We start from the raw sequence: 10,806 nt of genomic DNA on the forward strand, positions 1-10,806 counted from the left end.
CTGTAGCTCAGTGTCAGAGTACATGTTTCTCATACAAAACGTCTTCATTGTATCTTCGGTTACAAGAAACAAGTAGCTGTGTACATGCAAGAAGTCTGCCTGAGACTCTGGGAAACTGTTGCCATTCACAGTCCTGGATACATATGCTAACTTGGAATAACACAGCTTCCCGTGTACATCTGCTTTGACATTTTACATTCATCCCATGGTCTTCAGCCTACCCTTCTGTTGTTCTGTATAGTTCCTGAAAGCTATGCTCCACTGAGACAGACAAACTTCTCAGTGACCCCCAGGGCAAGTGGCCAGCATTTCACATTTATTGTTGTAAGACACTGTGCTTTTTATACAGGCCTACTGACACCTATTATTTGGTTTTGTCCCCATAGGTTATAGCTATGTTGGCATTGTATTCCAGATTTTACAGTGAGCATTTCTTTGTCATTTACAGCCCCTGAGTTGGAAATATGTTCAGAGTTCTTGTGCTCCCTGCTTTCTTGAACTGGTGCTTGGTATTCACTTTGTTGGTTGCTACCAGTCCTCAGGAGAGCTCACATCCACCAATTAGATCTAAACTGCAGGATTCTGGCCAGATTCTTTCCTAGCTGGACAGTAAAGTATTTGGTGAAGAAGTGATGATTATTTGAATGCAATTTCAGGGCTTAACTCCCCTCCCCCTTCAATGTCACCTTCTTTCCTTACTATTGTGTTTATTCACTTGCCAGTCTTTTCATGTTAAAATATTTAAATAATATTAGGAAAATGGATATTTGGGAGCCTTCCATGTGTTTTGAAAGTGTCACAAATTCTCATACCTATTCATTTACTCGTCTATAAAATTGCTGGTTTGGGCTTCTTTATTAATGCAAATAAAAAAAACCCATTCCTTTTATATGAATGTAGTAGACTGTTTGTGTGATATGCAGTCAATTCAATGCTATGAAGGACCTTTTCTCAGAAAAACAGCACCTAAAAATACATGTATATATTTTATAACCAGTGAAGCAAATGACGTTTGCACTCTCTTTTCACATTATAATGTAGCAAGAAAGTTTTACTCAGAAGCTATATTGCATTGCTATTTGCCAGTAATGAGACTGTTATCTCCCTAGTCGGGAGAACCCGATGCAAAAGCAGGTGAATACAAGTCTACAGTTTCCATTGATATGACCTGAGCACACGTACTGATAGTAACAAAGCATCATATGGCTTTAAATCATTTTAAAAATACGGGACATAGAAAGAGTGGGAACAACTTCTAAAGTAGATTGAAGATGTGATGTTCCATCCTCTACCACCTTTTTGGCTCCAACTCCTATTCAGACAGGCCTCTTTTATTAACTCCTTGGTTCACAGCAACCTTTTCTCGCTTTGAGATCCACCTCTCCATGACTACCTTGGGGGAGGGAGGTGATGTCTTCAAACTCTTTTGCTTTTCTCCACACTCTTTATATACTTACACAATTTCAGATTTCATAGCTAGCTTTTCATTGCTCTGCAACACAACTTTAAAGCTAGAATCCTGTCCATGGCTGCTGTACCTCAACCCCTCACCCCCCTTCTGCATGCCTGCAGTCTTCCCTGTAATGGGGTGCACACATCACAATATCTTACAGCAGTAGTTGATATGGCCTGTAGAATACTTTTATATGGGTTTTTTTTAAAAAAACAAACAAACCTTTGTTTATAATTTTTCTATGATATAAATAACAAAAAAGAACATAATATAGCTAATAAGTTGCCCTCTCCCAGATTTATTGGTGATTTATTTATAATTTATTTGTATTTTGGCAATAATTCCTATAGACTTAGGGCTGTTTCAATGGCTGATGCTTCTGCTGTGTGCTGTTCAACAGAGATATCGGTCACACCTACGAGATCAGAATCAGTAGCTGTAATTGATGTCTCTATTCTTCATCAGCAAGGAGCTGAAAATGTAGCAACCCCCAGCATTGTCCATGCTGCCAGTTGTGTACACATGTTGTCTGCAGTCCCTTCGGAATAATGAGCATATTGCAGTATGCTCATTATATGGCACTATTAATTGCTTGGGCCCTGGAAATTCTGTCTCTCCCGTGAATGATATCAGTGGCCAGATGCAGACAAACTTTCTGAGAGAAACTGAGATGATTTTGTTAGGAACAAGATGCAGAAAGTATATCCTGAGGCCTTTGTGAAGGCAAGACAAAGGCAGCCTTTAGGAGAAAGAAGCAAAATTCTTCAGTGGATTCTGGTCCACTGAAGGTGTATTAAATTGGACAGGTTAGTGTAGGAAAAATGACAGGTACTGCTCACCTAATAGCTTAAATGTTTTTGGGAATAAGGATAAACTCAAGGATATGGTAAAGTGTTTCTCCAAATAATGACTGAAAGCCCAATAGAGTCAATAACCCATTTCCTTTTATTTCAGGAGACATGCTACACTGTGAATAGCTTGTGTAAGTATCATTCTTTCTGTGTTCAGTGCTGTAGTGCCAGGTAGAAAATTTAGAAAGTATGGCATGCCTGCAGGTTTTATAGCCATTATATGTGTTGTGCACTGACAGTAGAAGGCAGGCATAGGCAAATTTGGCCCTTCAGATGTTTTTGAGACTACAACTCCCATCATCCCTAGCTAACAGGACTAGTGGTCAGGGATGATGGGAGTTGTAGTCCCAAAACATCTGGAGGGCCGAGTTTCCCTATGCCTGGTATAAAGCATCATTTTCAGGTACAAAGAAAACTGGTGCAGGTTCTGGGAGTACTGTGTTGAAAATCATCAAACTATAGGGAATTCCAGATGAATCTTGTGAATGTCCAACAATACAATGACAACTTATGACAGTCATCAAAATGAAATTGTCAGTCTTTACCAGCACATTCCTCTAACAAGTTGGGGAAAATGCATTTATTATGGAGTAGTCCTAAAACTAAGACAATATGCCTAAATTATCCATATTTTGAACAAGCCCTGTTTCAGGCATATGATAACAGAATGAAAAACAAAAACAAAAAGACAAGGGGTGAAGACCAATACCACACCAGTGGACATGACAGGACTTTCTCCTTCATCTTCTCCCACCACATCCTCTGATCCTCTGAGGCAGATTTTGGAAGCTTGTGAGTAGTGGCGGGGGGGGGGAGGGGGAGAAAGAGAAGAAGGTTCTCAGATGTATTTCCTGATATGTGGATGCCCTTCCTGTGAGGTATGTCAATGTCCATCATAACTGACTTTCATATAACTTACACACACACACACACACACACACCAGACATAACAACCTTTAAATTACCAACTGTAAGATATACAATTGCCTTAATGGTAGATGAGGGCGCAGACTTGGCATGTATAACTGAGACTTGGGCAGATGGACCGGATGGCTCTACATTTGCCCAGCTGTGCACACCTGGATACATGGTGCAGCATATTCCAATCAGAAGGGTAGGTGATTTGCAGTTTTCTTCACCAGGAGACCAATCCACATGGTGTCTGGGTTTGATAAATAGTTTGTGGTTTTGAGACAGAAAGGCAGAATAAGGATGTTGCTGGTATGCCTTCCACCCTGCTCTTTGCAACCTCCCTGACCAAGCTGGCGGAAGTTGTCTTAGATGTGGTTGGAGAACTCTCACACAGTGGTGCTGGTGGACTTCAGTATCCAGCTGATGCTGCCTCAAATGAGGCTGCCTCAGTAAATCAGTGACCCAACACATGTAGCTGAGCATCCCTTGGCCTGGTCTTTGTCTCACAACAGTTTAGCACTATTCCATTGATTGGAGGGCTCACTGTGAGTACATTGTTGCAGATGGACCCTTTCCTGGTGAGATTTGGGCTAAACGTTGCTGCTCCGCTCTGCAAGGGTGTGGGACCAATGTAGTTCAGATGTAAAAGCAGTCTTTGGGAAGGAATCAGAGCACATGGGGGGTAGGATATAGATGGAATGAGAGCAGGTAGCATATGAACCTTGTTTCTTCAAGATCAAACCATGTCTTAACCTTACATCTGAACCTAACCACAGACTGTTACCACTTTCATTTTAGATAATAAATTCATGTTAATAGTTGACTCTATAGTTTTAAATGTTCATGAAATAGTTGCCAGGTCAGTTTGGTAGCTACAGGGGCCTTTTAAGTATTCAATAATTGAATCTTTGTAATGATGACTAAAAGACTCATGACACATACAGGGCCCGACTCGTGTCCTTGGGAATTCTAGATAAAAAGAGCAAAGCTTCCTGCCTGATGCCACAGAAAATCAGGAGTTATTTTCATACAACAAGCAAACACAACTAAGCTGTCATCTTCAAACATTTTGAATGAATGTTGATGAGCCAAATTGAGTAATCATCGAAAATGCAATGCTTTCTCACAATTAAAAATACAATTGAGTAAGCACCAACATTGATTAGAACAGTGAGCAAGACCATTACAATGATGTACCACGGCGTAGCAAAGATGCAAAATATCAACAAAAGACTAGTGTTAGCATGGCCTTTTCTGTTTTAAAAGCATCTCAGAGTACATATTTAAAAGAGTTAAATCTTTTCCATTTACTTTAAATCTTGTAGGGGCACTCTTGGAAAATTCATTTTCCTATACCATACAGAAAGTTTCTTGAAATAGCTTTGTTCCAGTGTAACTTATATTGTTAGGGAGTTTAGGAAAGATTTGCTTTTGAAACTGAAGTTTGTGAAGATTATTTGTCCACAGATATCAATACCAACAAGCAGTTACTGGGATAGCAAAGGGTGAAACTTTCCTACAATTTAATATTCTGTCCAATGTAGCTCAAGGTAAAGGTAAAGGTACCCCCGTCCGTACGGACCAGTCGTGTCCGACTCTGGGGTTGCGTGCTCATCTCGCTCTAGAGGCCGTGAGCCGGCGCTGTCCGAAGACACTTCCGGGTCACGTGGCCAGCGTGACGAAGCTGCAGCTGGCGAGCCAGCACCAGCGCAGCACACGGAAATGCCGTTTACCTTCCCGCTATAAAGCGGTCCCTATTTATCTACTTGCACTTAAGAGTGCTTTCGAACTGCTAGGTGGGCAGGAGCTGGGACCGAATGATGGGAACTCACCCCGCCACAGAGATTCGAACCGCTGACCAGCTCAAACAACATCTAAATTGTGTTAATCATTATAATTGAGGCTAGTAGCAATAACAACAATAATAGTTTCTATATTTCTTAGATACTATGGTGTAGCTTCCAGGCTTCTATTGGTGATGGTGATGACAACAGTCTAAATTCTAATCAGAATACAATCATAAGCTGTACTCCAAAGCCTCAAGGCCTTCTTCTCACTAGGATATATACTGCAAAACTCTCTCTCTTTGTGTGTGTGTGCACATGTGTGCTTAGAAAACAATCAGGGAAGTTATTATCTAATTAGAATAAGACCCAATAAGTGGATTAATAAAACAACTCCGGACAGGAACACTATAAATTAGCATGAGAGGAATCAGCCTCAGGAGAGATAGGGCAGTGTGATGAACAATGTGTCTGTTTTGCACTTCCATTGTCAACTTGCTTTCTAAAGCAGAATCATCAGTATAGTTCCAAAACCACAGATTCTCCGTGCAGCTAACAGTGTTATTCAGATACAAGTTTCTTAACATTTTTATTCTGTTCTTGTTTAATGATACACCTTTTAATTTAGGAACAAAAAATGACCAACATTACGATGAAGTTCAAAGACATTCAGAAAAGCATGCCTACTGATTAGCAATCGTTAGTAAACTCCAAATATTGTTGCTTTCATCCATGCTGCACTTAAAAACACAAAAACAGTTTTGTATATGTAAATGTGACTAACTTATGTTTCATTGATTTCAGAAGAATCAGCATGACTTAGGCTACAATCCTAGCCCTACTTAGCTCAGATTATACCCCACTGATTCAAAAGAACTTTCTTCTGAGTATACATGGCTAGTTCCTTCCAGCTGAAGGAAAAGGACACTTTTAAGACCATTTACTTTAATGATGAGCTACAGTGTTATCATGAGCACATTTCAAAGGGTTTTCCCACTGATTACAGCAACAGTGGCAACAAACTCCAGTTTAAATGCAGCTGGGAGACCAGAGTGCAGCATTCACCCTGAGTCTGTGTTAGTGTCACTGTTTCTGGCTATACTCTTATCAGAAAATGCCAGCTTTCCAGCCTGGAGTCTGTATAATTTATCAGTGCTGCAAGAAGACCATACTTTATAACTTTGGACTGACTCACATTGCCAACAGCAATCATGTGCATAGGGTGTGTGAACCACATCCTTGTGTCCGCCACACACCTGCTGATTGCATGGAGGCAATCTGGTATGGATCAAACACACTGGATTCTCATATGTATATATCAAAGGTCACAGTTAAATTGCAAGTCCAGACTGATACATGTGAACATTAGTCAGGTTGTAAACAGAAAAAGTCATATTAGCTTATAGCATCATCATTCATACACCCACAACAAAGTAATCACTTTGATAATATAAGCCCTGATCCCCGCACCCACCCTCAAATACCAGTCAGCAATCTATTTTGTCTCAAATAATCCTGGCTAGCTTCTGTGTTTTGTTTTAGGTTGGCTTTGTTTTATTTTTGTCTTCCCCTACATCATGACAGCTTGGCCACTTAGTCAAGCCATCTGGATTCTTATACTAAATCATTACTGGAATCATGCAGAAACCCAGCTTGGGGATCCTTGTTTGCTTTTTGCTTTTTGTGGCAGACAATGTTGTGAATTACACAGAAGGGAGAACAATAATATGTGATGAGGATGTGAGTCAGAGCATGGAGCAGGCTTCCTCAACCTCGGCCCTCCAGATTTTTTGAGAATATAGTTCCCATCATCCCTGACCACTGGTCCTGCTAGCTAGGGATCATGGGAGTTGTAGGCCAAAAACATCTGGAGGGCCGAGGTTGAGGAAGCCTGGCATGGAGGATCAAGGCAGAAAGAATAACATATTAACTTCAGGTCATGCTCTTAAATGTTCATAATTCATGTCACAATGCATTTTATCACTCATATGGCTGCATGGGCCTCCAGGTCCTCTTGGTAGTGTCTCCATAAAGAACAAGGACCTGAGAGATAGGAGCACCAGTGACCATCTGAGGATTCTTCTGTTTCTCATATTTGATTGATTCCTGCAGTTGAGGTTAGAGGTGATCTCCACTGATTATTCAACTTTCAACTATCTCTAATACCTGTGGTACATCACCACTTGGAACATCTAGGAATGGCTCTCCCTGCCCTCAGTTGCTGATGTCACTCCTCAGGTTGTAATAAGCATGTCACTTAATATTGCCATATAAATAGCATAATAAAGAAAAATCCTAAAACCTGTTACGTGAACATTTCAAGTAGCATAAACTACAATAAAGGTAAAGGGTAAAGGTACCCCTGCCCATAAATTACAATACACAAATATAATTAAAGCCCAGGAAAACAGTCAGGAAAACAAAAAGGTTCTACAATGGCAAGCATTAAGCAACCAACCAAGTCCACAGTGAACAAAGAATTTTCTAAAATGCTAAAATTGTATCAAAATCTGCACATGCATTAATTGGAACTCTAATGTGACAAACTTGGCATTTTGGCTTCCTCAACTTTCTCCAGTCTCTATTGTCCAGGGATTCTGTTCCTCATCTCATTAGTCACTGAACCACAGTTCTAGTTGTACACACACTGAAGCTCCATCTCTTCTTATGACTGCAATTGTACTGTACTTTTGTTAAGTTACTCACTGCCAGTTATTGCATAATATTACTTGTCTTTGGCTTGTCCCATCCTTCCATGACTCAAAGCTATTTCTCTCCATTTTCTCAATCGCTGGTGAGATTCTGGATGAAAAGAGAGCTTTTCTCACTTTAATTGAAAACTTTGACACAAATTAACCTTGAATTTTCTCCAATATGTGTCCCCTCCCCCCTTGAAAAGAGAGCATGGTTGAAGTAATTTACAGTTTCTTTTCACACTTCCAATGATATTATCTTGTTTTGCAATTGTCACAATACCTTTTAGGATTATCATGATTTACTTATTGCTTGTGGGTCAGTCTACATAGTTTCTTTTTATGACTAGGTTGTTTTTTGTATTTTACGAAAATCATTTTTTAAAAAACCTCAGACGTTTGTGTGGCATATTTTAAAGAACATGTACTGGAACTATTGATACTGCAATCCTGTACATAGTGGGTAATGGTGCCTTCCAGATGTTTTGTGCTCTAGCTCCCATTACCCCCCAGCCAGCATGGTCGAAGGGATGATGAGAAGTAGTAGTTCACAATATCCAGAGAGTACCACCTTGGCTGCCTCTACTATGCATACTAACCTGAAAGGAAACTCCACTGGAATCAATGGGACAACTGAATAGACATCTAGAGGATTTCTGAGAGAAGGTTGCTTTAAATTATGTTGCATGGAAATGAATTTGGATGTGGCTGTATGCATACTTTCCTGTAAATCTTATTTATAAATGGAATGTACTTCTGTGTTAAAATGCATATGATTTGGATGCACACCATGCACCTGATCCTATTCATATTTACTAAAATAAATTCCACTGTGTTCAGGAAGGTTTACAGGAAAAAAGAGCTTCCTGGCTGATCACTATGATGCTGCTCTTTAAAGTTTAATGTTGAAAGCAAACAACTTGCAAAGCATAATGAGTTTGGCATTCTTAAGCCTCATATGAAACGTTGCTGCTGCTGCTGCTGCAACAACAACTGAAACCACGATAAGTGACAAGGAATGTAAAATGGGTTGAACTCAGGCCATATTTTATATAAGCAAACATCTGCAAAAGGAATTAATTGTGTGGGCAACTATGGACAAGTCTACTCTGCCAACTGGGTCATGACCACTTTACCTGGACCACACAACTAAGGTACACAGGGAAGCCCTTGGTCTGAGCCACACAGCTCCAGTCAGATGAGGCTCATTAGCCTCAAGGATGTTCCATATCCAGGAAAGAGCTCCATGGCTCCTACCAGCAGGCCTCTGGAGATGCCTATCACTTTTAAAGGTGAAGAAGAAGAAGAAGAAGAAGAAGAAGAAGAAGAAGAAGAAGAGAAGGAGGAGTAGTAGTTTGGCTTTATCACTACCCGAAGGAGTCTCAAAGAGGCTAACATTCTCCTTTCCCTTCCTCCCTCACAACAAACACTTTGTGAGGTGAGTGGGGCTGAGAGAGTTCAGAGAAGTATGACTGGCCCAAGGTCACCCAGCAGCTGCATGTGGAGGAGCGGAGACGCGAACCCGGTTCCCCAGATTATGAGTCTACCACTCTTAACCACTACACCACACTGGTTCTCCTACACCACACTGGCTGTTCATCAGTATACCTAATATCCCTTTCATTCACATACCTTCCTGTCAAATGTGATCAACTAGAATATTTAAAGATGCTGGCCCACTAGACCAGTGTGGTTCAACTTTTCATACCAAGTTGGCTGCAAGAGTACTTCAACAGAGAATCTGCAGGCCACACAATGGCTTGTTGCTTGGGGAGGGGGGGGGAGTGAGCCCAAAATTTGTCTCACCCCCCCAACCCTTCGTTGGACTGGTCATGTTGTTTGGATGCATGATTATCATCTTCCAAAGCAAATACTCTATTCCAAACTTAAAACTGGAAAGCTTAATGCTGATGGTGAACAAAAGAGATTTAAAGACTGTCTCAAGGCAAATCTAAAAATATATAGTATAAACACCGACAATTGGGAAACAATGGCCTGTGAGCGCCCCAATTGGAGAAAAGCCTATACCAAAGGTGTCATGGACTTTGAAGATGCTCGAACTCAGGATGAAAGGGAGAAACATGTTAAGAGGAAAGCACGCTTGGCAAACCCTCACCATGATCAACTCCCACCCAGAAACCAATGTTCCTACTGTGGAGACGTGTGGATCCAGAATTCACTTATGGACTCATTGTTAAGTCTGTGTTCATGGAAGACAATCTTCCTCAGCTACGAGTGATCGCCAAAAAAGAAGATACAGAACAATGCATAAATATATTTGTTAAGAAGATGCAGGAAAAACACTGAATTATGACCATATGCACAAATGGTTAAGAACATCTAGTTCATAAATCTAACGCAATTCAGTTTTATTGAAATGGACTTACAGCACAATCCTTATCAAGTTTACTAAGAAGTAACTCACTGCGGATGGTGACAGCAGTCACAAAATTAAAAGACGCCTGCTTCTTGGGAGAAAGGCGATGACAAACCTAGACAGCACCTTAAAAAGCAGAGACATCACCTTGCCAACAAAGGTCTGTATAGTTAAAGCTATGGTTTTCCCAGTAGTGATGTATGGAAGTGAGAGCTGGACCATAAAGAAGGTCGCTGAAGAATTGATGCTTTTGAATTGGTGCTGTAGGAGACTCTTGAGAGTCCCATGGACTGCAAGAAGATCAAACCTCTCCATTCTTAAGGAAATCAGCCCTGAGTGCTCACTTGAAAGACAGATCATGAAGCTGAGACTCCAGTACTTGGCCACCTCATGAGAAGAGAAGACTCCCTGGAAAAGACCCTGATGTTGGGAAAGATTGAGGGCACAAGGAGAAGGGGGCGACAGAGGACGAGATGGTTGGACAGTGTTCTTGAAGCTACAAACATGAGTCTGACCAAACAGCGGGAGGCAGTGGACGGCAGAAGGGCCTGGCGTGCTCTGGTCCATGGGGTCACGAAGAGTCGGACACGACTAAACGACTAAACAACAACAAACTCCTATTGAAAGGTTAGGATTGCAGCATAAGCTTCACCCTCATTCCCAAATTAATTGTGGATACAATTCACACCTGAGTTTGAGAAAGAAGGTTTTTTATTTTCATTTGCAAGCCATAGAG

Source organism: Podarcis melisellensis (assembly GCF_964234715.1).
Source record: "Podarcis melisellensis genome assembly, chromosome: 4".
Classification (NCBI taxonomy): Eukaryota; Metazoa; Chordata; class Lepidosauria; order Squamata; family Lacertidae; genus Podarcis; species Podarcis melisellensis.